The sequence below is a fragment of the Crotalus tigris genome, unplaced genomic scaffold (genome assembly GCF_016545835.1).
Source record: "Crotalus tigris isolate CLP2741 ecotype Arizona unplaced genomic scaffold, ASM1654583v1 scf7180000018682.9941245338:1185362, whole genome shotgun sequence".
Classification (NCBI taxonomy): Eukaryota; Metazoa; Chordata; class Lepidosauria; order Squamata; family Viperidae; genus Crotalus; species Crotalus tigris.
The window spans coordinates 605,914-632,774 of NW_024097143.1; the positions used below are offsets into that span (position 1 = coordinate 605,914).

Below are 26,861 nucleotides of genomic sequence, written 5' to 3' on the forward strand. Positions count from 1 at the left end.
GATTTTACAAAATGAAATTAGCTTCATTATTCATTCCTACTTGTGGAATTTTATAGATGCCCAGCATAGTTGAAATGGAAGTAAAGAACTCTGAATCAGTCCCTTCAAACACAGCCAAAAGATTATTTTGTCTTCCACAACTGTAGTTTGGGACATTCTCTTGCCCTGTAGACAGCAAGTCCATCATGACCTCATATGTTATCCTTGCGTTGAAAAAGTTCTCATAGATGCTGTAGCCCAGGGTGATGTTGGGTAGCAGCTTTGGATTCTGGTTGATCTCATGAATGGCAAAGAAGAAGGGCAGGACATGCCAGAAGCTCATACTCTGTATACTGCAAGATAAGAGACTGCAGTTGGTTTTCATCTTCAGTTCATAAAAACACATCATATTTCCTGAAGCTGTTCCTTTAAGGACATTTATAAGTAATCAGTTGGATTGCTGTCTTATAAGTCTAGTACACAAATTTGACAATCTAACAATCTGAAGTTAGTTATGGAATGCATCACCCTCTAATGTATCTCTAATGCTGTAGCCCAGGGTGACCTTTAGTAACAGCTTTGGATTCTGGTTGACCCCATGAAGGGGAAAGCAGGAGAAGTCAGACCAAAAGCTCACTCCCTCTATTGTAAAGCAGGAAATATTCTCAGAAATTAATTCCTCAAAAAAATAATGTGAGATGTCTGTATCATTTTTTGGACCATGCCAGGTGATGGACTTCTTTGGATCTTGCTATTAAAAGCACAGTCCTATTGACCACAAATTGCCTTCAACTGTGAAGCTATAGACTAGATGAAACGTGGTTCAATACCAATAACTGTGAGAATGGATCTTGGAATCTTAGTGAACAATCACTTAAATATGAGCCAGGAGTGTGCTGCAGTAGCCAAAAAAGCTAATATAATTCTTGGTTATATAAACACAGGCTTGACATCAAAATCATGTGAAGTATTAGTATTGCCTTATAAAATCTTAGTATGACCATATCTGGAATACTGCATCCAGTTTTGGTCACCACATTAGAAAAAAGATGTTGAAACTTTGGAAAAGTACAGAGAAGAGCAACTAAGATGATTAAAGGCCTGGAGATTAAAACATGAAGAACAGTTGCAGAAATTGGGTATGGCTAATGTAGCGAAAAGAAGAACTAGGAGTGACATGATAGCAGTATTCAAGTATTTGAGGGGCTGCCACAAAGAAGAGGAGGTCAACTTATTTTCCAAAGCACCAGAAGGCAAGACAAGACACAATGGATGGAAACTAATCAAAGAGAGAAGCAACCTGGCATTAAGGAGAAACTTTCTAACAGTGAGAACAATTAACCAGTGGAACAGCTTGCCTTCGAAAGTTGTTGGTGCTTCATCATTGGTGATTTTTAAGAAGTGACAGGACAGCCACTTGTCTGAAATGGTATAGGATCGCCTACTTTAGCAAGGGGTTGGACTAGAAAACCTCCAAGGCCTCTTCCAGTTATATTCTATTCTAATTCAAAGATTGAGGATAGATCATCCTCGATAAATTCTATCTGCATGGTTGTTCTAAAACAGTATTGATATGATGGTCCTTAATATTACCAATATCCTCCAAGGAATCTAGTGACTTTGATGTGCTTGATGAAAAAAAGGGAAGACCAATGTTCTAGTAGAGTTCTCTTCTAATAATAATCTGAGGGTTGGGGCAGATTATTCTGGAATAACACTGCATCTTGGAAAATCTCCAAATTTGTTCTTCTTTATTATTCCTTTTTTTTCTTCTGTTCAATTGTGTTCAATTCTTGGAGACTGCCTGGATGAGTTCCTGCAGTTTTCTTGGCAAAGTTTTTCCAGAGTGGTTTGCCAATGCCTCCTTCCTAAGGCTGAGAGAAAGTGACTGGCCCAAGGCCAACCAGTGGAACAAGAGTTCATGTTCTTCCAGTTTCTAGCCTGAAGCCTTAATCACCACTCGTTATTCATATAATAAGGAGATGGAATAACTCTCATCTCTCCAAGGCTGACTAGATTGCCTACTCCTTTTGATAACTTTTACATCTTTTTGTTTCTTTCAGAATGTTTTCCAACCCTATCATGTTTCTGAATTTTGCATATCAGCTTGCAAAATTAAGAATAAAAATTCACCAGCCATGATAGAGCCTGCCCTTGCACAGATGCATTGCTAGCTATTGAATCCTTGATATTAAACTTAACATTCCTTTGTCATAAAATAAAATTTTAATTTTATTGTTATTATTGTCTTTTCAGACAGTACATTGTATAGAATCTTCTATAATATTTCCATACTTTTTTGTAGTAGACAGTTAATGTCGTAGATGTCACTATTATTAAAGCATATAAAGTTTTAATGTTCATATCTGCATGGTAAGCATTTTATCTTGAACTAGTTCTGTAGTTCTATATTATTAATTTTAATTTTTAGTGACTTCCCTCACAGTCTGTATGGATTGATACTTCCATACGGGAAGACTGTAATTTTTAATTTTATTGTTAATTTATCCTGGTTCAGTGACTGAATTGAATATCTAAAATAAGGTTCCAAAAGTAGCCAGTACTGCGCTGAATTCACCTAATCAAATCAACAACAACTTTTTATGTCAAACTATAATAACAACAACCACTTACTAGAAATGGATTTTTCTTTGGAACAGCTGAAGTCACCTCTACTAAATTGAATGCCCTTCTAAATAGGATGGATGGTGTTTTCACGGTCTTTAGATATCCTACATCCAAGGCCACCTGCCATGGATACTGCTGTGGTCCTTGGCTTCTTTATTTTTTTTATCTTATTAATTAAAACACAAAGTAAGATGGAAAATAGCACTCATTCTGAAGAAAGCAAAATACCAGCCTCAACTCCTTTTATGGCACAAGTTGCCCATAAACCTTCTGATGAAAAAAAAAAGCTGAAAGTTAACAGATGAGGACTATGGCCACTTGCCCAGGAAAGATGTGTGTGTGTGTGTGTGTGTGTGTGTGTGTGTGTGTGTGTGTGTGTGTGTGTGAGAGAGAGAGAGAGAGAGAGAGAGAGAGAGAGAGAGAGAGAGAGAGAGAGAGAGAGAGAGAGAGAGAGAGAGAGGGAGAGAGAGAGAGAGAAAACATTAATCACTAGCATGAAGTTCACATCAGGAATTACCTTTGAAAACGGTTGTTTGGAGGCTTGAAGAAGCGGTATGGATTTATGAAACTGCTAGATGTAGAAATGATTCCGCTTATCAGGAAATCTCCTGGCTTGTAGTAATTAAATATGTTATCTCCCTCTTTTTGTACGTTCAATGGACATTTGGATATCAGCGTGCCACATGGAAAATGAGACACCAGAAGAAGAAGCATCAGCAGTATTTCAGATATCATAATGGAGAACTTCTGTCCTTCTCTGAGACAGGCACCCACTATATTTGGCTTCAGAGCTGTCTAAGGAGAAGCCAAGTTCTCTAGGCAAACAACACAGATCCACTGAGTTGGTCAAGCAAGATAAAATTTAATCTGGCACGTTAAAAGGGCAGCATTAAAATTCAGACCTGCACAGTATGCCTACAGGAGTCTCACCATGTGTTCTTCATCATCCTTGAGGCACTTGTGGACCAGAGCTTCAATTTTTTATAAGAATTACAAAATATTTGAGAAATCTGTGGATGAGGGTTACTAACACCTACCTTGTTGCAAAATAACTGTGGGTGAGAGAAGTCCCCTAGCCTTTAGTGGAAGATGAAGTAATCATTGTGATTTTGATAATTATGAAGGGATTTGGGAATCACAGTTGATTCTCTGTATTACTTCACTTACTACTATGCAAGAGAAGAAAACCTTTGCATAACGTATGGACATAGTTTCAATTTAATAGTCAAAATAACAACTCAGGAAACTTGTTCCCATTATTCAAGAAACTTACTCTGGGGAAGCAGAATATCTGGTCCTGTTATATTTGGGTTTCTCATTGAGTCACAGCACAGAGAAAGCACTGATTGTCCCTGTGAATTAACTCTGCTGGACACTGAACTTCTGGTGGGGTATTCTGCTGGATCTCTCAACAGCTTTCAATATTGAATCGCAATATACAGGTAGTCCTCAACTTACAACAGGTCATTTAGTGACCGTTCAAAATTACAACATCATTGAAAAAAGTGACTTATGGCTGTTTTTCACACTTACAATTGTCGCAGCATCCCCATGGGCATGTGATCTAAATTTGAACGCTTGGCAACTGGTATATATTTATGATGGTTGCACTGTCCCAGAATGATATAATCACCTTTTGCAACCTTCTGGCAAGCAAAGTCAATGAGGAAGTGAGATTCTCTTAACCAAATTACTAATTTAAGAACTGCAGTGATTCACTTAATTGAATTGTGGCAAGAAAGGTCGTAAAATGGGGCAAAATTCATTTAACAACTATCTCATTTGGCAACAGAAATTTTAGTTGAGGATTATCTGTACCTTTAGGGCAATTGAGAGGGTGGGGAATGAATTTTCCCCTCCCCCCAAAATTATCAGATTCCTCTACTGAGTCAAGTCTCTTGTGATTTGCAAATACAGAGCACCAGGAAAATTCTTCCTCACATTTTTCCCTATGTGAAGTCCCACACAACTCACTCAAGGAAACTGAGAATAATGTTGCTTCTCATATTCTAAACTTTGTAATTAAATAACAAAGTTACTATTGCAACTGAGATATTTTTGGGAAAGAAGTTTTGAAATTATGTCTTAATAAATTGAATAGATTTTTAGCCGGCAAAAAAAAAAGTTATTGATACAAAAGAGTATCAATCATTTCCTGATGGAAATGAGTCCGTCTCTTTTCTCTCCTAATGCAAAAGAGAATTCTTCCAAATGTTCTGCTTAATTCAAAACATCATGTACTTGAGTAGTGCCTTCATATCGGCACTCAGTATTTTCACATTAACAATCAGAAGAATCTAGATTGTCTGCAGAAAAGAACGTGAAACAAAGCAACTCACATAGAGCCCTCATCGTCAATCAATCAGAATAGAGCTGGAATGGACCTTGGTCCAACCCCCGGCTCAAGCAGGAGACCCTATACAATTTTAGACAAGTGGCTTTCCATCTCTTCTTAAAGACCTCCACTGATGAAGCACCACAACTTCTGAAGACATGCTGTTCCACTGGTTAATTGTTCTCACTGTTAGAAAGTTTCTCCTTAATTCCAGGTTGCTTTTCTCTTTGATTAGTTTCCATCCGTTGTTTCTTGTCTTGTCCTCTGGCAGTTTGGAAAATAAGTTGACTCCCTCTTCTTTTTGAAAGCCCCTCAAATACTGGAATACTTCTATCATGTCACCCCTAGTCCTTTTCTCTAGACTGGCCAAACCCAAATCCTTCAACCGTTCTTCAAATATTTTAGTCTCGAGTCCTTTAATCGTCTTACTTGCTCTTCTTTGCATTTTTTCCAAAGTCTCAATATCTTTTTTTTTAATGTCGTGACCAAAACTGGATGCAGTTTTCTAGGTATAGCCTTACTAAGGCTGCATAAAGTGGTACTAATACTTCACATGATTTTGATTCTATGCCTCTCTTTATACCACGAAGGATTGTATTACCCTATTGCTGGCTCATGTTTCAGTGATTGTCCAAGGTCCCTCTCACAGCTACTGTTATTGAGTCAGGTTTTGCCTAGTTTGTACTTGTACCTTTGGTTTTTCTTGCCTAAGTGTAAAACCTTGCTTTTCTCCACATTAAATTTTATGTTGTTTAATAGGATCCATTATTCAAGTCTGAACATGTCTTCTGGGATGTTGGCTATCCCTGCCAGCTTAGTGTCATCTGCAAATTTGATGAGTTCTCCTTCTATTCACTCATCTAAGTCATTTATGAAAATTTTGAACAGTACTAGGCCTAAGATGGAGCGTTGTAGTACTCCACTGCTTATGTCCCTCCATGTAGTTGTAGTACCATTAAGAATTATTCGTTGAGTGGTTTATCGGCCAGTTACAAATCCATCTGGTGGTGATGATATCTACCCCATATTTATCTAGCTTACGAAGAAATAGTATACTATGTCCACAGCATTTTGCTGGTATACTAATTTAGTCACTTTGTCAAAAAATAAAATAAGATTGGTTTGGCATGACCTGTTTTTAACACACCCATGCTGCATCCTAGTTATAACTTTATTTGTTTTGAGATATTCAAAGATCTGATTTTTTATTATCTTTTCCATGATCTTCCCAGGTATTGATACCAGACTGATTGGTCTGTAGTTTCCTGGGTCTGGGTTTGTTTGTTTTTTTCATCATTTTTTCATCATCTCTGACAAGAGATTTGCATCTCATCTAAAAATTATACTGAGGAAAGCTCCTTGATAAAACATCTCTATATTGGTTTCAGAAACTTGTGGAGCCTGGATTGTATTTGCTTGGTATTTTGGTTATTCTGCTGCTTTCAGTCACCCTTTCTAGTGAGTAAAAGGAGAAAAAGCAATTCAGTTTTGATTTTTGAAGGTCAATTCATTTGTCATGGGGGGTTGACGAACTGACCTAGTTGCTGATTTTGGAGAAAGCAGTCCCACTGGGCCAGCCTAGTATGTAGGTGTTAGGGACTAGAACCCTGAGGGAGACACATATCCTTATTCTGCTGTTAGGGACTAGAACCCTGAGGAAGACTTATATCTTCATTCTGCTCTTAGGGACTAGAACCTTGAGGGAGACTCATATCCTGATTCTGCTGTTAGGGATTAGAACCCTGAGGAAGACTCATTATGCTGGTCTAGCTTAAAATTTGGACCAAGAGTAGAACAAGGAATAAAATCTGTGCATATTGACAGAGTGAATGAAGTGGGTCCATTCCTTACCCCTTAGTTGATCTAAGATGAAATAGAAAAGATGGCAGATTGCTTTGCTTTTGAGGACAAAAATAAGTGCTTACTTTGAAGGGATTTTTTTTTCTGATGTTCACCCTATACTGACATATCAGCTGGTCAATTATATTCACCAAGTTATACAACTGCACAGAACTTTTTATTAGATCTATTGTTTGTTGCCCTATTCTTTTTTTTCCTTTCCCCAATAACAAATCGTAGTATTACACTGTTTCTCTTTTTGCTGTATTCTTTTATGGTAAATGCTGGTGAATGACTATAAAAAAATATTTTATTTCATTTGGTTTTATCATAGATTGGGGGAAATGGAACATCATGTGAACGCAGCAGGAAGAAAAGTGTCAACCTGCATTTTATTTGCCTGGCATTTTTGTTATTCTGCTTCTGTGAGCCAACCTTTGTAGTCAGTAACAGGGGAAAAAAAGCAATTCAGTTTTTATTTTTGAAGGTCAGTTCAGTTGTCATAAGGGCTGATGAAGTGACCTGCTTGCTGATTTTGGAGAAAGCAGTCCCACTGGGCCAGCCTATTATATAGAAGTTAGGGACTACAACTCTGCAGGAGACTCATATCCTCATGAGGCTGTTAGGGATTAGAACCCTGAGGGAAATGCATTTGGCTGGTTTACCTTAAAATTTGGTGAAACAAGAGACAGAGGGTGGAGGGAAATTGGAAGGATAAGTTAAGTACCCAAAGTAGATGTCACTTCCTGATTGGATAAACAGAAAACAAAAATACTTGTTAAGATTATGGCTTTTGTACATTATAAAAAATAAAATATGTCTTAACATAGGTGACCATAACAAATCTTTTAAAATAAATGAACAATTAAAAGAAATCATGTTGAGCTATGGAATGTTTTTGAGAAATGACAATCTGACAATATCTCTTTGTCCTTTTAAAAAATCTACACAAGGACTCGAAGCCATACTCTGAAAAAACCAGAGTTAAACAGTATGATTCCAGATCAGTAAAGAAATGAGACAACACTGTACTCTCCTTTCTTATTTATTCATCTCGTATATTGAATGGATATTGAAGAAATGTAGATTAGAAGACAAATAACATGGTTTTCAATTGCTGGAAGAAACATCAATAACCTTTACTATGCTATTTATTGATAGTAAGATTAATCACATGGGAGGGAAAAAATTCTTTGAACAAATAACTGTTTGCAATGTCTTATTTTAACTGAGCAATAATTTGGATAAAATGTAACTGCCAAAATCTAGATCACTCGTTGTTTTTCAACATTAGATGCTCCTTCACATTCATGTCAGGTCTCAGAATGATGATATAACATTTGGGGACAAAGATGCAGCCAAGTAAGCCGAGGCTGGAGGTCAGGATGGAGAAGATCTGCACAGCCACCATGTATTTTCCTTTGGTGCTCAGGTAGGCGGGGACAAAAGAAACCCAAACACTGCAGAAGAGCAGCATGCTGAAGGTGATCCACTTGGCTTCGTTGAAGCCACCTGGTAGTTTTCGGGCTAGAAAAGCCACCAAGAAACAGATGGAAGCCAGAAAGCCCAAGTAGCCAAGGGCAGAATAGAACATGATGACTGAACCTTCATTGCATTGCAGTAGGATCTGCCCTTTTTGGGAATATAAGTCAGAATCTGGGAATGGGGGAAAGATTCCCAGCCATATGAAACAGATGCCCACCTGAACACCAGAGCAGGAGAAGATGATGAAATTGGCCAAAGATTTCCCCAGCCATTTCCTCATTTTGCTTCTTGGCTTTGTGGCCAGAAATGCCATCACCACCATGATAGTCTTGGCCAGCAAGGATGACACAGCAACTGAGAAAACAACACTGAAGGCAGTTTGTCGAAAAAGACATGTCACTTTCTTGGGTTGACCAATGAATAGAAGGGAAGTCAAGAAGGAAAGCAGGAGAAAGATCAGCAGAATGTAGGTGAGATCACGGTTGTTAGCTTTGACTATGGGAGTTTCTCGATATTTAATAAAAATTCCTAGAACTAAGGCAGTGGTAAGTGACAAAAAAAGGGTAGAGACAGCCAGGATGAGACCTAAGTTTTCTCTGTAGGACAGGAAAGTTATAACTTTGGCAACACACTGATCCCGCTTCTCATTGGAGAAATGGTCATCTGGACATTTTGCACATTGGGCTACATCTGGAAAACACAACTGCTTTTTAAATAGTGATTCAATGACATTCAGTACATCATGACCAAACAAGCAGAAGCAGGATGTAGATAGAGCAATGAAGATTTTCTCTTTCTCTCTCTATTTATAAAGAAATTATATTATTCGAATAATGAAATGCAAGGAAAAAATGCTTAATTACTAAGAATGAATAAAGTAGTTAATTATGTTTATGGAAACCATTTCTCTCTTTCCTTTCGTTATTTCCCCAAGCTGTGAGTAGAATAAACACACAAACACAAACACACCACTTCCATACATAATCTATTTGTTTCTCTCTGTGTGTTTTACTTTAAAGTGTAAAGATTCTTGCTGGCATCTGATATTAGGTTTGATTCATCTCACAACTTTCTGGTTAAAAATCATGTTCTAAAGCTTTAAATATATCCTGCTGTTCAATGTGTTCCACATACGGGAGCTATTCTTTTTAAAAGTTGCTTAAACTTAATCACAGATTCTGTAGTTCAGCGTTTTCAACCTTCACATTAAAACATGTACTTCAATTCCCAGAATTCCTCAGCCAGAATTTCCCAATTCCCTGAATTCCATGGCTTCTGAGGAATTCTGGGAGTTCATGTCCACATGACTTAATGTTGCCAAGAATCACTGCTGTAGGTATTGTCAAGTGTCATTGCTGCATATTCTCCAAATTGACCTCCCAATCTGACATCACTGACAAAATATCTATTTTTCCAATTCTCTCCTAACTTTCTTCTTGCGACTGCCAGAAAAAATAGGTTTAGGATTAGCATTTTTTATTTATTTATTTATTTATTTATTTTGCTTTTTGAAACTATACCTATAAAGAATATGTGTGATTTCAGTTCATTTTGTATAGGATTTTCTTGAATAATTTGATGTATTTCATTCCAATGCTTTTGAGGTTTTTTTGCATAACCACTACAGATGACAAAGTGTTCCTTTTTCTCGTGGCTTTTCCAACATTAAATGTTCTATTATTTGTTTATTTTGCAATTGTTGATGTAGCTATAGAACATTTGAAAAACATTTTGCAGCAATTTCCCCTTAAATTATAAGTTGGCGTGAATTTTCTGTATTTTTCTTTTTGTATTGTGGTTAATTGTTTGCCATTTTGCATCCATTTTATCATAAAAATGTTTATTTTTTTCCATCTCCATGTTGTATTTCAAAAACAATTTATATATGGTTCTTAATCATAAATCTTGTTTTCTATATGTGTTTCAAATGCTATCGTGTTTCTTAAGGTCTCTCAATCTTTTTGAAAAATTGCTTGTTATTGTTTCAGCAACTTGTGAAAACATTCACAATGGTGAATTTTACCTTCACTGACCAGTTCTTGCAGTGTTTTTAGTCTGTTTCCTGAGTCTAGATGTAGCATGTTGGTATATGAGAACAAATCTTGCTAATACCAGAACTGTGGTGGCACAGTGATTAGAATGCAGTATTGCAGTCTAACTCTGCCCACAGCCTGGAGTTTTATACTCATCAACTCAAGGTTGAATTAGTCTTCCATCCTTTCAAGATCAGTAAAATGAGGACCCAGATTTTTGAGGGGCAATATGTTGATTCTGTAAACTGCTTAGAGCATGCTGTGAAGCACTATGAAGTAATATATGTCTAAGTGCAATTCCTATTGCTACTATATTATCCTTAGAATAAAAGACTAGTGCTGCTTCTTTGTTCTTGAATTACCTACCTTCCTGCACAGAGATGGTTCCTTCCATACATGCAGAACAGTCATAGCAGCAAACTGGTTCTCCCTCTCTTGTCAGCTTGGTATATCCTGGGAGGCAACTTTCTGTACACCTAGAAAAGGGGGCCTTCTGAACAGAAAGAAAAATCAGAGAAATGTATGAATGAGGGGATTACTTCTAAAAATGGAAGCGAGCACCAAAGTGGGTTCATGAATTCAAGAAGGCACTTTCAAGATCTTTTTCAAAATACAATGAAAATATTTTTGTTTTAGTGAAATTTTTCCACTAGCAGTTTCATTTCAGCAGGCTATGATTTCCGAGTCCCCTTAATGTTCAGAAAAAGCTGCTGACTCTCCAGTCCAATCATCATTATCCCGGGATTTTTCTGCATTTGGGCTTCAGATCCTATCAGATTCAGCCAACTGGTCAACGATACAAAACTGTGGAAAGTCTAGTCCAAAGGTTGGAAAAGAAAGGGTTACTTCATCTTATGTTAGCAATTGCTAGAACATCATCTGTCACAACATTTCCTCTGCCTTCTTACAATATGTATTTCTTAGATCTCAATTTACTATCAACTCACTCTCAAAGGAGACTCCAGTTCTAAAAAAACATTGAATGATTCAATAGAAGAAAATCTGTGTAACTCAGTGTTGAATTGTAAACTCCTTGATGCTCTCTGGTTTTAACTGCCTGTTTGCAGTTATTTCATTACTTGAGTAAATAACATTATCACTGCTATCATCAGGCACTGATGATGTTACTTAGTCGGGAAATTAACCAATGAAATTACCTGCAAACAAACAACCAAGCTCAGAGAACACCAAAGATTCCCCTGAATAAAACACCCTACCGTAAGTCCCTCAGTGTCAAAGGACAGTTCCCTGGTTTGTGATGCTCCTAAGTTTCCTTACGTGCTACAAGCAGCTTTGGCCTAGCCAACAACACGTTTTCCATTCTACACCATTCTTTCCCATCATAAGAAATAGATTTTTTTTAAAGTATTTTATTAGTTTTCTATCATTACAATTCATTTGTGCTTAATGAACAATGTGTTGTCTGGGTTGATTTTTGCCTAGTCATATTGGTTAAATTCTTACTCTCTGCCCTGCTTTTCAAATCATTGATAAAATAAGTTCTATATTTGAAAGTATTCTGTATCTTCTTTTCCTTTGATTCTCAATGTGAGTCTATCCATTTCTGCACAGTCCAAAATGTTCTTCATTATTGCTTCTTTTAATTGTGCTATCTCATTTTTCCAGTGCAGTGCAAATACGTGTAATGTTAAATATACATTTTGTTTATCAAACTTTTCTAGCATTATGCCTAGTAAAAAAAAAAAATCAGGTTTAAAATCTACATGTTTTCCTAACATCTTTTTTCATCAAGTATGTATTTTAGTTCAAAAGTTTTTTATTTATTTATTTATTTATTTATTTATTTATTTATTTATTTATTTCTAAAATTTATATGCCGCCCAATCCCAAGGGACTCAAGGTGGTGTACAAAATTAAAACAATAATATGACAATAAAACAATAAAATAAATACATTCATACAGTGTGTCCGATCATATCCCGCCCCCCCCCTGGGACATCAGCCCCAGGTCTGCCGGAACAGGAGAGTTTTAATGGCTTTCTTAAAGGCCAGTAGGGTGGGAGTAGTTCGAACCTCGGGGGGAAGTTGATTCCACCAGGTCGGAGCTACCACAGAAAAGGCCCTTCCCTGAGGGCCCGCCAGCCGACATTGTCTGGCCAACGGGACCTGAAGGAGGCCCAATCTGTGGGACCTCACCGGTCTCTGGGAACTGTGCGGCAGTATGCGGTCCTGTAAGTAACCTGGCCCTATGCCATGAAGGGCTTTAAAGGTGATAACCAACACCTTGAATTGGGTCCAGAGACCCACAGGAAGCCAGTGCAGCTCGCGGAGGATAGGTGACATGTGGGCATACCTTGGAGTGCCCACAATCGCTCTCGTGGCTGCATTCTGAACAAACTGCAGCCTCCGAACGCTCTTCAAGGGTAGCCCCATGTAGAGCGCGTTACAGTAATCCAGTCTTGAGATGACAAGGGCATAAGTGACTGTGAGTAAAGCCTCCCGGTCTGCTTTTACACATGTCCACCACAAGTGATAATATGTACTGGGATTTTGATTACATTTCCAACATTTGCTAGACATATTTTTAAACATTTTTGCTAATCTAACAGTAGCAATTTCAATCAAGAATCTTTTCAATCTCTCTGCTATTACTGAGGCAAAAAATGTATAATCCACATTTAATAATAATATTGGTCTGTAATTTTTCATCTGTGTCAAATCTGAATCTTCCCTTCATATTAAAGTAATACTTGCTTCCATCCTCTAATAATACCTCGTTACACACTTTCTTCATTGGTAGGCTTAATGTATCTTGTAGATATTTGCAAACCTCTGCGGGTAGCACATCCGGTCCTGGTATTTTATCGTTTTTCTGCCTTTTTATAGCTTCTATGATTTCCATCATTGTAATTTTTTCATTTAATATATTTTTTAGGTTTTCTGATATTTTTGGTAGGTTTGCATTTTCCAAGTATTGTATCATTTTTTTCTCGAGAAATTCCTTCTACATCAGCGGTTCTTAACCTTTGTGTGACGGCGACCCCCGTCACACAAAGGTTATGCGCATGCGCGGCGGCGGCGCGCATGGGGGCAGGGCCCCGCGCGTGGCGTGCATGCGCAATGCGCATGGGGGCGGGGCCGCGCGCGGCGCGCATGTGCGGCGGCGCCCCCCGCGCGCGGCGTGCATGGGGGCGGGGCCCCGCGCGCGGCGCGCATGCGCGGCGGTGCCCCCCGGGGGCGCGCCGCCACCCCCACGTGCGGCGCGCATGCGCGGCGGCGCCCCCCGGAGGGGACAAAATGGCAGATCGCCACCTTTGGCGACCCCCGAAAAGAGGTCGATCGACCCCAAATGGGGTCGCGACCCATAGGTTGAGAACCACTGTTCTACATCATATAATTTTTCATAAAATTCTTTGTTTTTTTAATTGCATCAGTTTGAAATTGTATGTCACCCTTCTCATCTTGTAGTTTATTATCAGTTTCTTCTCTCTTTCTTTTTTCAGTTTATATGCCAACCATTTTCCCAGCTTGTTTTTATTTTCAAAAAAGTTTTGTTTTATCCTTTTTATTTGTAGAGCCAATGCTTCTGACTCTATTAAATTTAATTTATGTTTCATTGTCTCCATTTGTCTTTTCACAATTTTCTTTTGTGGATGTATTTGTAATTCTAACTCCAGTTTCTTGAATTCTTCTCTGTTATGTTTTTTTTTTGTTCTTTTTAGCCATATATGTTATAGCTAATCCTCTAAAATACTGTACTTTCTGGCGTATAAGATGACTTCCGCAAGCATTAAAATAGGTGCCGAAGTCGGGGGTCGTCTTATACGCCGAGTTGTCTTATTTGCCGGAATATACAGTACGCTTTGGCTATGTCCCATACATTCTGAATTGATATTGTTTCCCTTATAGTTTCTTTAAAGAAAAACTCCATTTCCTTTATTGCTAATTCTACAAATTGTTTCTCTTTTAACAAAGATTGATTTAAAGTCTATCTTGATTTCTTCTTTACCTCTTTCCGGGTCAGCATTATTGGATTATGATCCACCCAAATGTTAGGTTTTACCTCAATCTCATATATATTAGTACTTAATTAATTCTAGGCCAAGATTTATGTCTAATCAAATAAAACATGTACTGGGTCTTTTTTGGGTTACTTTCTGTCTAAGTATCCTGTATGGAAATTTCTTCTGTCATTCTAAAAAACACCTTAGGGAGTGTCTTTTTTCCCCTTTCCCCTCTTTTGCTGTTTCTATAATCTAACTTTCTATCTACAATTGCATTAAAATCTCCTATCAAACAAATGCTTTGATGTTCCATTTCCAATATTTTCCTTTGTAATTTTTGATATAATTCTTCTTGTTTGTTATTTGGTGCATACATTGCTACCATCAGTATCTGGTTTTGATTTATCATTATTTCTATCATTAGGATTCCTCCTTCTTTATCTGAGTAGACCTGTTTGGATTCCAATGTCTCTTTTATATATAAAGTGGCCCCTCTTTTCTTTTGAGATGCTGATGTAAAATAAAGTTTCCCAATTTTGGAATATTCCAGCAATTTATAGTGTTGGTTTTTTATATGTGTTTCTTGGAGACAAATTATATCTATTTTTAGCTTCCATAATCGTGCAAAAAATATTTCTTTATGATGGGATTTCAGTTCATTTATATTCATTGAGAAAATTCCACTTTCTTTCTCCATCTTCTTTACTTATATTTAGGTTTTATTCACCTAGTGGATAATTCCTGTCTCTGTTCTTTTATTACCTACTCTCTTTCTTGATCTGTGTTTTCTTTTTTTTCTTCTTCTTCTTCTCTTTGTATGGGTGTCTCTTCTGTTACTAACTTTCTCTGTATTTCATTTTCCCAATCTCCTTGTGATTCTTGTGTTTTCTCTTCAAGAAAACTTCTGTATGTCTCATAGAACTCTGTTGCCTTAAAGATGGAGTCCAATCTATAAGTTTTCACATCCCAATTTATTAATATTCCCTCCAGGACCAACCATCTGAAATTCACTCCTTTTTCATTTAATTTTATAATCAAAAATTGGTAGTATTTTTGAGAATCTCTTATCCTCCTAGAGATCTGTTCAGAACCACAATTTCTTTTTTTTTCTATACATCATCATCTCATCTCTCACTCTCTTCAATATTTCATCTCTCATTGTTTTTTCACAAAACTAACGTGAACCTAGGGAGTCTATGTCTCCTTGTGTAGCTTGAGTTAATTCTATATACCTGATCCAATTCTCCTTCCATTTCATTTTTTTCACTTCTACTGCCTCAGCAAACAAATTAGTAATCATTTCTATTAGGACTTCCTCCTTATCTTCAGGTATGTTCTGTTCTGTTAAAAAGTGTGATCTTTTTCCATTTCCAGGATTGTGATTGTATCTTCCCAGCTGTCAGTAGCTCTTGGACAGACTGCATGAATACAGTCCGTCTTTCTTCTGTGGGTTTGGAGGAATTTCCTTAGATCAAATGGGCTAATTGCCATCTGCCCATGATCAACAAGGGTTTCCTCCTTTATTGTTGCCTCTCTGGGGTGACCTTTGGCTTTTGGGGCTCCCTGGCAGAAGGAAATCAGCTGTGGGGTGTGGAGCTCCACACTCCCCACATCTGTATCACTACAACATCAAACCAGAAATCCCTTATCATAAGAATAGATCTTTTGAGAGGACCAGGAGAAATAGTGTCTCCTTCAACTTGTCCTTTTAGCAGTGGTGACTCTCCATCTGAGTTAAAAGACTGATAAACCAAAAAATCACATGGATACATCGGAACAGGTGAACAATAAAACCCACATGGAGGCAGATTTGGTTACCTGGTTAAAAGATGTTGGCCATATGATGGCGCTCTCATCCACAGAGATCTTGATGTCTGAAGAGACTTCTTTTTCAACATTCCCAATTATCACCCCAGCAGCAGATTTGTTGGGAAATATTGCCCAGTCCATGATATTAAAGTCAGCAGTGGGAATTCCATACTCATTCAAATAAACGTCATTTACAGAAAAATTGTAAATCTGGAAGTTTCTTAGAAATGGATGGAGCTGAAAAGACATGGAGAATCACCCTTGCAATATATACATTCTCATTTGAGCACTAAGTCAAAACAGAGGTACTTTATCCTAGTGCTTCTGTCTGCAAATGTGGTAGGAAGAGTATATTTTTCACTTTAATTACATCTCTCCCTCTCTTTCCCACTCCCATTGTTTCTTCCAGGCTCTTTCCACTCTGTCTGTCTGTCTATGTCTGTCTGTCTCCCCTTCTCACATACATACAGATCATTTTAATTTATTATTTTAGCCTGCTCTTCTTTATGACATTTGTAAGCTCAGATCCCAAACATGTTGTGCAACAATGGTGGAAGCTCAATAGAGCATGATGGTTATTGTCACATCCTTGTTTTTGTTAATTGCAAAGTCATGTCCGACCCATCGTCACCCCATGGACAACGTTCCTCCAGGTCTTCCTGTCCTCTACCTTCTTCTGGAGTCCATTTAAGTTCACACGAACTGCTTCAGTGACTCCATCCAGCCACCTCATTCTCTGTTGTCCCCTTCTTGTGTTGCCCTCAATCTTTCCCAGCATTAGGCCCTTCTCCAGTGAGCCCTTCCTTCTCATTAGTTGGCCAAAGTATTTGAGTTTCATCTTCAGGATCTGGCCTTCTAAAGAGCAGTCGGGGTTGATCTCTTCTAGGACTGACCAGTTTGAATGCCTTGCAGTCCAAGAGGCTCGCAGGAGTCTTCTCCATCATCATAGTTCAAAGGCCTCAATTCTTTGTCGCTCAGCCTTTCTTATGGTCCAATTTTCACATCCATACATTGCAACTGGGAAAACCATGGCCTTAACTGTATGCACTTTTGTTGGCAGGGCGATGTCTCTGCTTTTTAGTATGCTGTCTAGATTTGCCATAGCTTTCCTCCCCAGGAGCAAGCGTCTTTTAATTTCTTGGCTGCAGTCCCCATCTGAGGTGACCTTGGAGCCCAGGAAAATAAAATCTATCACTACGTCCATTTCTTCCCCATCCATTTGCCAGGAATTGAGAGGCCCAGATGCCATGATTTTGGTTTTCTTTTTTTTTTTTTTTTTTATTAAAAGTTTTATAAATTTTACAAAAAAACAAAAACAATACAAAGCAAAAACAACATGTACAAAAAAAACACTAAACATTACATATTAAAAAAAAACCCCATCCCCCACCCCTCACAAAAACCCTCCCTTCCCCCCCCCCCTGAGCTTCCCAGAGCAGAATATAGGCTTAATTAAAAATTAACAAATAAAAAATTAAATTAAAAAATTTATATTTATATATAAAAAAGAATATCTATATATAACATTAATATATATATATATATATATATATATATATATATATATATATAAGTAAAAATTATGAAAAAGCTATATGATATTTTTTATACCCAATCTAAATTGTATAAATTTTATCCATTTATCCCAAACGACAAGAAACTTCTCTTGCGTTTGTTGCTTTAAGAAAGCCGAAATCTTTGCCATTTCTGCCAAATAAGCTACTTTGAAAAACCATTCCTGCAATGTAGGCAAAGACTCCTTCTTCCAGTATTGTCCTACTAACAGCCTCGCAGCTGTAATCAAATTTAACATCAATACAACCTCCTTTGTATCACAATCTGTAACTATACCCAGCAAAAATAATTGCGGAGTAAATTTTACCCTCCTTTTAAAAATTCTCTGGATATTCCACCATATCTTAATCCAAAATGCTTTTATCTCTCTACACGACCACCAAATATGATAATAAGTGGCATCCATACACCCACATCTCCAACATTTAGGTTGTAGGTCAGGGTACATAAGAGACATTTTTTGTGGATCAAGGTGCCATCTATAAAACATTTTATAAAAATTCTCCCTAAGGTTCTGTGCTTGTGTAAATTTGACATTTCTCACCCAAATAGTTTCCCAAATGTCCAATGGAACTGGCTCACCAAAATTCTGCGCCCATCTAATCATGCAATCTTTAATTAATTCCATTTCTGAATCCATTTCAACTAATACCCCATAAATTCTCTTAATATGGGTTTGTCTTTGATCCTTAACTTGTTTAATAAAATTTCCATCTTCTCTAAGAAAACCCAATTTGCAATCCACCTTCCATTTATCTACTAGTTGCCTATATTGGAACCAAGAATAAATAATATTTTCTTGCGCTAAATCTTCCCGTAATCTTAACTGCCATTTTTGCCCGTCCCATCTGAGTAGTTGACTATAAGACACCATATCCATTTTTACTCCTCTTTTTATTCCTTCTATCGCATGCCAAGGTATAGCCCATAATGGAACTTTAAAATCACTTTTGTAATATTTTCTCCAAATCCTAAGTAGAGAAATTCTTAAGATATGAGATTTAAAAACCCAATCCATTTTTTTATTAAATATTAGGTAGGCATGCCACCCATAAAGTAAATCCCATCCCTCTAAATGAAGTATCTCGGAATTTGTCAAATTTACCCAATCACTAATTAGTGTTAAAACCACTGCATCATAATATAATTTCAAATTTGGTACCTTTAATCCACCCCTCTCACGGAAGTCTTGCATAATTTTAAACTTAACCCTTGGCTTTTTCCCTGCCCAAATAAATTTATTAAGACCCTTTTGCCACTCACTTAAGTTAATCTCATTTTTCAAAATCGGTAGCATTTGAAACAAAAAAAGAAACTTGGGTAGAATATTCATTTTTATCACTGCAATTCTTCCCATGAGGGATAATTGCAACTTCTCCCAATTCTTCAAGTCCTTCTGTACCCTGATCCACAACCTTTCATAATTATTTTTAAATAATTTTACATTAGAAACAGACAACATCACCCCCAAATATTTTACCTTATTAACAATCTCAAAACCTGTCAAATTAGCCAAAATCTGCTTCTCCTGACTAGACATATTTTTAGGTAAAATTTTAGTCTTATTTACATTAATCTTGAAACCCGAAACCAAACCATAATGGTAAATCAACTGTAATAAATTTACTACAGAATACTCAGGTTGCGACAAAGTAACAACCAAGTCGTCCGCAAAAGCTCTCAACTTATATTCTTTTTTATTAACTTCTATTCCTTTAATTTCCTGAGACTCTCGAATTTTGATCAATAATATTTCCAGTGTTAAAACAAACAACAGTGGCGACAAAGGACACCCCTGTCTAGTACCTTTTTCTATTGTAAAAACCTCCGACAAACCTCCATTAACAATAAGTTGAGCCGTTTGTTTTTGATATATTACCATAAAGGCTTGTAATATCTTTTCGCCAAAATTCATTTCTTCCATTACTCTTAACATAAAGTGCCAATTCAATTGATCAAATGCTTTTTCAGCGTCTAAAAATATGAGCCCTGCAGGAACTTGGTTGTTCTTGTCTAAATATTCTAATAAATTAATAATTTGTCTAACATTATTTTTCATATACCTTCCTGTTATAAACCCTGATTGATCTTTATGCACAAGATGATGCACCACCCTCATAAGCCTATTTACCAAAATTTTAACAAATATCTTATAATCCACATTTAAAAGAGATATAGGCCTATAATTTTTTGGTAAAGTAAGATCTTGATCCTCCTTTGGAATCAATGATATAAACGCACTACGCCATGAAGGAGGAATCTCTAAACCCTGTAAGATACCATTAAAAAGATCATTTAATGGTTGAATCATCTCCTCCATTAAAGCTTTATAATAAACAGCTGTTAACCCATCCGTACCCGGTGCTTTCCCTAGTTTCAATTGTTGAATTGCTGAGGCAATTTCCTCCTTAGTAATTAAGCCATTAATTTCATGTTTCTGATCCTCAGTCAGTTTAGGAAAACTTGCCTCAGCTAGATATTTATTTATATCTAGCAGTTGCACATTAGTAGATTTGTATAACTTTTGATAATAATCCAAAAAAGATTTTTTGATCAATTCCTTCTGAAAAACTAATTTACCCTTATAATTTATTTTCTCTATTATTCTTTGTCTCTGTTTCTTTCTTAATTGATAAGCCAACCATCTCCCAGGCTTGTTAGCATTACAAAATGTATTTTGTTTCATAAACAATAAATTAGTTGCAGCTTGATCTGCTATCAACATATTAAATTGTGACTTTAATAACTTTAAGGATTCTTTAATACTTTCATCAGAAGGATTTAAAATCAAAACCGTTTCTTTTAATTTAATTTCATCTTCAAGTTCTCTACGTTTCTGAATCTGCTTCCGCTTGTGACAATTATTCATTTTTATCAAAACACCACGCATAAATGCTTTACCTGCATCCCATACCATTGACATTGAAGTCCCTTTATACATATTCAAAGCAAAATAGTCCTTTAAACACTCTTTTAACTTTTGAACATTCTTCTCTTGTCTAAACAAGTTTTCATTAACTCTCCAGGATCTCCTTTCCTCTTTCTCTTGGGTCAGCTCCATCCAAACTGGGCTATGATCCGTCAGTGATCTAGGAAAAATCTTTACATTCTTTACTTTATTATACAAATCAGTAGTAATCAAAAAAAAGTCAATTCTTGAAAAAGATTGGTGTCTATCAGAAAAAAAAGTGAAGTCTCTCTCCTCTTGATTACATTCCCGCCAATAGTCCCTTAATTCCCAATCTTCCTTCATATCAAAAAAGGCTTTAGGTAACCTTGCTTGTTTAAGAAAAGGAGAGGAACCTTTCTTGTCCCTTTGTATATCTAAGACACCATTCCAATCACCCATTAATACCACTGATCTATAGTCAAGCAATGTTATTTTTTGATGTAACTGCTTATAAAATTGTTCCTGTTGTTGATTTGGAGCATAAAGTCCCACTATAAGTACTTTCTTACCATATATACCAAGTTCAATCATCACATATCTCCCCTGGGGATCTGATTCTACCAGACAAGCTGGTAGGTTTTGTTTAACATATATAACAACTCCCCCTTTCTTCCCAGGAGCAGAAGATATAAAATGAGATCCCAAACGAGCATTGACTAAATATTTCTGATCTTTGAGTAAAATATGAGTTTCCTGTAAGCAAATAACATCATTGGTATGTTGCTTCAAATAATAAAAGATTTTTTTCCGTTTCTGAGGAGAATTCAATCCATTAACATTCCAGGTCAAAAACTTTGCCATCTCCCTTGGCACGCAGCCTGGAGAAGACACCATCAAACTCTGAAAGAGCTGCGTGTGTTGCATAACTCTTGGGTCTTGCTCCTCCCACCGGCGGTGATGCACTTCCAGGAGAACTCTCTTTAGGCTCTTTTTTACGTTGCTCCTTCTCTTTACGCTTATAGGCTGCACGAGTCATCCTCTGCTCTTTAACCTCCGTCTGGCGTTGTCTTACAGCTTCTATCATCCCAGCGGAAACCAAATCTAGTGCTTCAGATTGCTGCTCGACTTCCTTGCCACTCAAAGATTTCCGACCAGATGAAGTTGAGCCTGCACCCAGGACCGAAGTATAAAAGTCTCTAGCTTTATCAACTGTATTCAATCTGTAACGTGTCCCAGCATGGCTCAAAACAATACCCATCGGAATTTCCCATCTAAATGGCATCGATCTAGCTTTGAGCTCGTTGGTTAAAAAAGCAAAGTCTTTCCTGCTTCTTAAAATTTTGGATGGGATTTCCTTTAGAATGATGACATCTTGGGCGGCAATCTGAAATCTTTTGTTGTAAAAAGCTTGTATAATCTCATTCCGCAGGGACTTCTTTGTAAAATAAATCACCACATCTCTAGGCAAATTCTTCTGCTTAGCAATCCAGGAGTTGAGTCTATAAATTTTTTCCACTTCTCTCTGTAATTCTCCTTTATCCATATCCAAGGCCAGCGCCAGATCAGTAAGGACCACCTCCACCAAATCTTGATTCATATCTTCCTTGAGGCCTCTAATCCTCAGGGCATACTCCATCTGTCTGTACTGAAACATCAAAATGTCTTCTTGTGAGGAGTCCACCTTCCTTTCCACATCTTGAATTTTATCATCCAAGGAATCAACTTTGTCTTCCACTTCCTCAAGCCTTGCATCGAGCTTAACCACCACAGTAGCCAAACCTGAAACAGCTGCAAGTATATCTTGTCGTAAATCATTATTATTTTCTTGCAATTTAGTCTTTATCCCCGTTATCTCTTCTTTAAGATCAGATTTAATTTCTGATTTAATCTGTGAGACAAATTGATTCATTTCCTCTCTCATTTGAACTACAATCTCTCCCATTATGCCTCTAACCTCTTGTGCTGAAAGTCCAGATAGAGGAGGGGAGGGTGGTGGCTGAGCCGGTGGTACATGTTTAGATTGTTGTTGTAATTGTGGAGTGGAAGTTATAGGAGAAGAAATAACCTTGGGTATTGAGGAAGGCTGCTGCCTCTTTGAAGCCATTTTAAAAAGCACAATTCTCACTTCCCTTTCCCCTCCACACAAGAAGGGAGGAGGAAAAAAAAATTAAAAAGAGACAAACTATAATCCTTGAAAGTCCAGAATAAGTCCAAAAAATAAAAAATAAAAGAGCAAACAATTCAAAAGAAAAAATTCTAAGCCAAAAGCAAAAGCAAAAGCAAAAACCGGTCCTTAAAAAGGGAAAGTAAAACAAAAGAGAAAGGAAAAAAAACTCCGACACTTTCAAAACGCCATCTTAAATCCTTTCACTAATATAACAAAGAAAAGGAGGAAAAATAGTAGAAATCAAATAATAAAAAAATAAACACCTAAATTATATAACAAAAATCCTTTAAACTGCTCCGTCCGTTTAAAAATTACTCACCAAAATGCTATAAACACGGAGATAGAAGCGGCAGTTTCTTTTGCTTCCTAAGAAGCAAAAACAGCTGGGAGGCGGAGATCAGCAGGAGCTCCGAGGGAACACTCCTTTCACCCCCTCTAGAAATAAATCCAGAGGGGGTTCAGGGGTTCTACCTCTATCCCTGCACTCTCTGTCCCTTCCCTTTGCCCGGGAAGGGAATTCCGAGCCACGGGCCAGCTGATGCGCGCTGCGCTCCGCGGCTCTAACACTTTCCCAGCTGGACGGCTAAAAGATAGCCGCCATCGCCGTCGCCTCGCACCGGAAGCTTTTGGTTTTCTTAATGTTGAGTTTCAAGCCAACTTTTGCACTCTCCTTCTTCACCCGCATTAAGAGGCTCTTTAATTCCTCTTCACATTCTGCCATTAGAATGGTATCATCTGCCTATCTTAGGTTGTTGATATTTCTCCCGGCAATCTTAATTTTAATTTTTTGATTCATCTAGCCCTGCCTTTCTCATGATGTCCTCTGCATATAAGTTAAATAGGCAGGGCAACAGTATACAGCCTTGCCAGACTCCTTTCCAATTTTGAACCAATCAGTGGTTCCGTGTCCAGTTCTCACTATTGCTTCTTGACCCACATATAGGTTTCTCAAGAGACAAATAAGATGGTCTGGTACTCCCATCTCTTTAAGAACTTGCCACAATTTGTTGTTATCCACACAATCAAAGTCTTTAGCATAGTCAATGAAGTGGACGTAGATGTTTTTCTGGAACACATTAGCTTTCTCCATGATCCAGCGTATGTTGGCAATTTGATCTCTAGTTCCTCTGCCTCTTCGAAATCCTGCCTGTACTTCTGGTAGTTCTCAGTCAACATACTGATGGAGTCTAGCTTGTAGGATTTTAAAAAGTATAAAAAATGTAAAAAATGTCATATCCTACTGCTTATTTATTCAACAATTGTGAAAAGAAACTTCCAGTCTCTTGAAACATCATATCCTAATGTCACAAGCATCCTGAATCAGCACACCAGGTTTAATCTAGAAGAGTCAGCAACACAATCTATTTGTTTGGTCAGAACAAATATTAGAAACAGGCAATTGTTGTGAGGTTATCCCCATACGATGATGCTTATCTTTAATGTAACATTTAAGAATGGAAAGGGAACCATCAGCAACATTTTGAAGAAGCATTACCTGCCATGGCTGTACCATCTGGAGTGTCTGCTGGTCCCCAGCAGGAATCCTCCTCTTATTCATTTGGGAGGAAAAGGCAGCACTGAGGACCCAGGCCACAACCTGGATTGTTGTGGAAATACTGGAGCCATCCTCAGACAGGATTCTTTCAACCAGATCCGGGGATGGGATTTCCCAGGTCTCTTTTTCCAGGCATCTGTTCCAAACTTTCTTAGACAACAAAGGACTTGAATAAGAACACTGAAATGCTGCCTCCCCAAACTTTCCTGTAGCAGAATAATGTGATTTAAAATCATAATATTGTGTCCTTTTCTTTCCCTTAGTTGAGAAAGATAATAAAAGATGGTTATGCTGGAGATTAACCAATTGGTAAAATAATCTCACATTTAAATCTGACAAAGCTGTAGCAATCCATACTTTTTCCTCAAACAGGATTTTTTTCTTTTCAATGTCTCGTATTACCACTGCTAGTATTAATGAGGACTGAGAGTCCAACTGACAAACAATACTTTTCACTTTAGTGTCGCTAAAATATTCAAGGATGTCCTTTTCCCTCCCTTCTCTAACAACCATGGGTAAGATTTCTGAAAAGGCAACACAGACACCTTTCCTTACAGCTTCTGGCACAAAGGTTCTTCTGAACCGTTCACCACTTTCATTGTCCGGAGCAGCGAGGCCGATCCACGTCCATCGGAAATGCAGGAGCAACTTGATAATTGCCAAGTGAGGAGGTTCTTGTTTTGGACTCATCCGGTAGAAAAAAGGGAAATGATGTTTCTGCTCTGGAATGTGGCTGATGACCCCATAGTTGATCTAAGATGAAACAGAAAAGATGGTTGATTGCTTCCTTTTAAGGACAAAAATAAGTTCTTACCTCTAAGGGATTTTTTTTCTGATGTTAACTCTATACTGACATATCAGCTGGTCAATTATATTCACCAAGTTATACAGCTGCACAAAATTTTCAATTTAGATATGCTGTTTTATTATCCTATTTTTTTCCTTTGCCCAATAACAAATTGCTGTATTACAGTGTTTCTCTTTTTGCTGTACTCTTGTATTATAAAGGCTTTGAAAATATATATCATTTGATTTGCTTTGATCATAGATTGGGGAAAATGGAACATCACGTGATGGCAGCAGAAAAAAAATATGTCAACTGGGTATGTTTTCATTGTCTTTGTGCAAGTAGGGAAAAACTCTCTTAAAGTAACATTTGCTTATGTTATTTCCATTACAATCCTTAGAGATGTTGTTTGGAATTGGTTGGATTAAGGATAAAAAGATGTTTTTGTCTGCGAAGACATGAGACTGCAGTGACCAGAAGACAGGGAAAAGAGGCAGAAGGGTGGAAAAAGAGGATGCAAATTCCATGCAAAATATGGTTGAGAGCAGTTCAGATGAGCTATGGGTGAAGGTTCATTCAGTTGAAACATCTCTGTGTAATCTATGTATCTTTAAAAAAAATCAAGATATGCAATGATGTAAGAATGAGGAAAGGTATTTGAATGCCTGATGAATAGTTCAGGTGTTCTTTAAGCTCTGCAATCTGACTATTTTATTTGTTATCTGACCCCTTTTGGATTATCAATAGACTTTACAAAATGAAATTAGCTTCAGTATTCATTCCTACTTGTGGAATTTTGTAGATGCCCAGCATAGTTGAAATGGAAGTAAAGAACTCCGAATCAGTCCCTTCAAGCACAGCCAGAAGATTATTTTGTCTTCCACAACTGTAGTTTGGGACATTCTCTTGCCCTGTAGACAGCAAGTCCATCATGACCTCATATGTTATCCTTGCACTGAAAAAGTTCTCATAGATGCTGTAGCCCAGGGTGATGTTGGGTAGCAGCTTTGGATTCTGGTTGATCTCATGAGTGGCAAAGAAGAAGGGCAGGACATGACAGAAGCTCATACTCTGTATGCTGCAAGATAAGAGACTGCAGTTAGTTTTCATCTTCTATTCATAAAATCACATCATATTTCCTGAAACTGTTCCTTTAAGGACATTTATAACTAATCAGTTGGATTGCTGTCTTATAAGTCTAGTACACAAATTTGACAATCTAACAATCTGTGCTCTACCTGGGGCTACTCTTGAAAAGTATCTAGAAGTTCAGATGGCACAGGATGTGGCTGTGCCAGCAATTATGGACACCTAAAGGACTGCACATATAACACCTCTGTTGCACAAGCTGCATTGGATGCCAGTTTGCTTCTAGGTCCTATTGAAGGTGTTGGTTATGACCTTTGAAGTACCTGGCATTGGGATAGGCTACCTATGGAACCATCTTCATCCCATTACTTTGGCCCATCTCACCTGGTCTGGTTGGAAAAGTATTTGCAGACCTCATCAGCTAAAGACTCCAGTTCGTGAGGTCCAGGAAGAGAGCCTTCTCTGCCATTGTCCCTGCCCCTTGGAACATTCCACCAGAGATGAGGTGGGTACCCATTCTCCTGACTGTTCAGAAATGTCTGGTTCTGCTGACTCACTTGGGACCCACAGAGATGCACACAGCCATAGGGCTAGTTAGTGTCTTGAAGGACCTGCCCTGTCTTTTTAATTCTGAATTTTAGACATTTTATTCTTGTTTTAATCTGCCTTATATTATAATATCTATATTATCTATATTTTTATGTTTTATATCTTATTTGACAATA

At 37.5% G+C, this 26,861-nt stretch overlaps 1 pseudogene; it reads right to left on the bottom strand.

Annotated features, from left to right (window-relative positions):
• Positions 1-8,000: 8,000 nt before the first annotated feature.
• Positions 8,001-26,115, bottom strand: LOC120313432 (annotated as a pseudogene).
• Between the last annotated feature and the right edge of the window lie 746 nt (positions 26,116-26,861).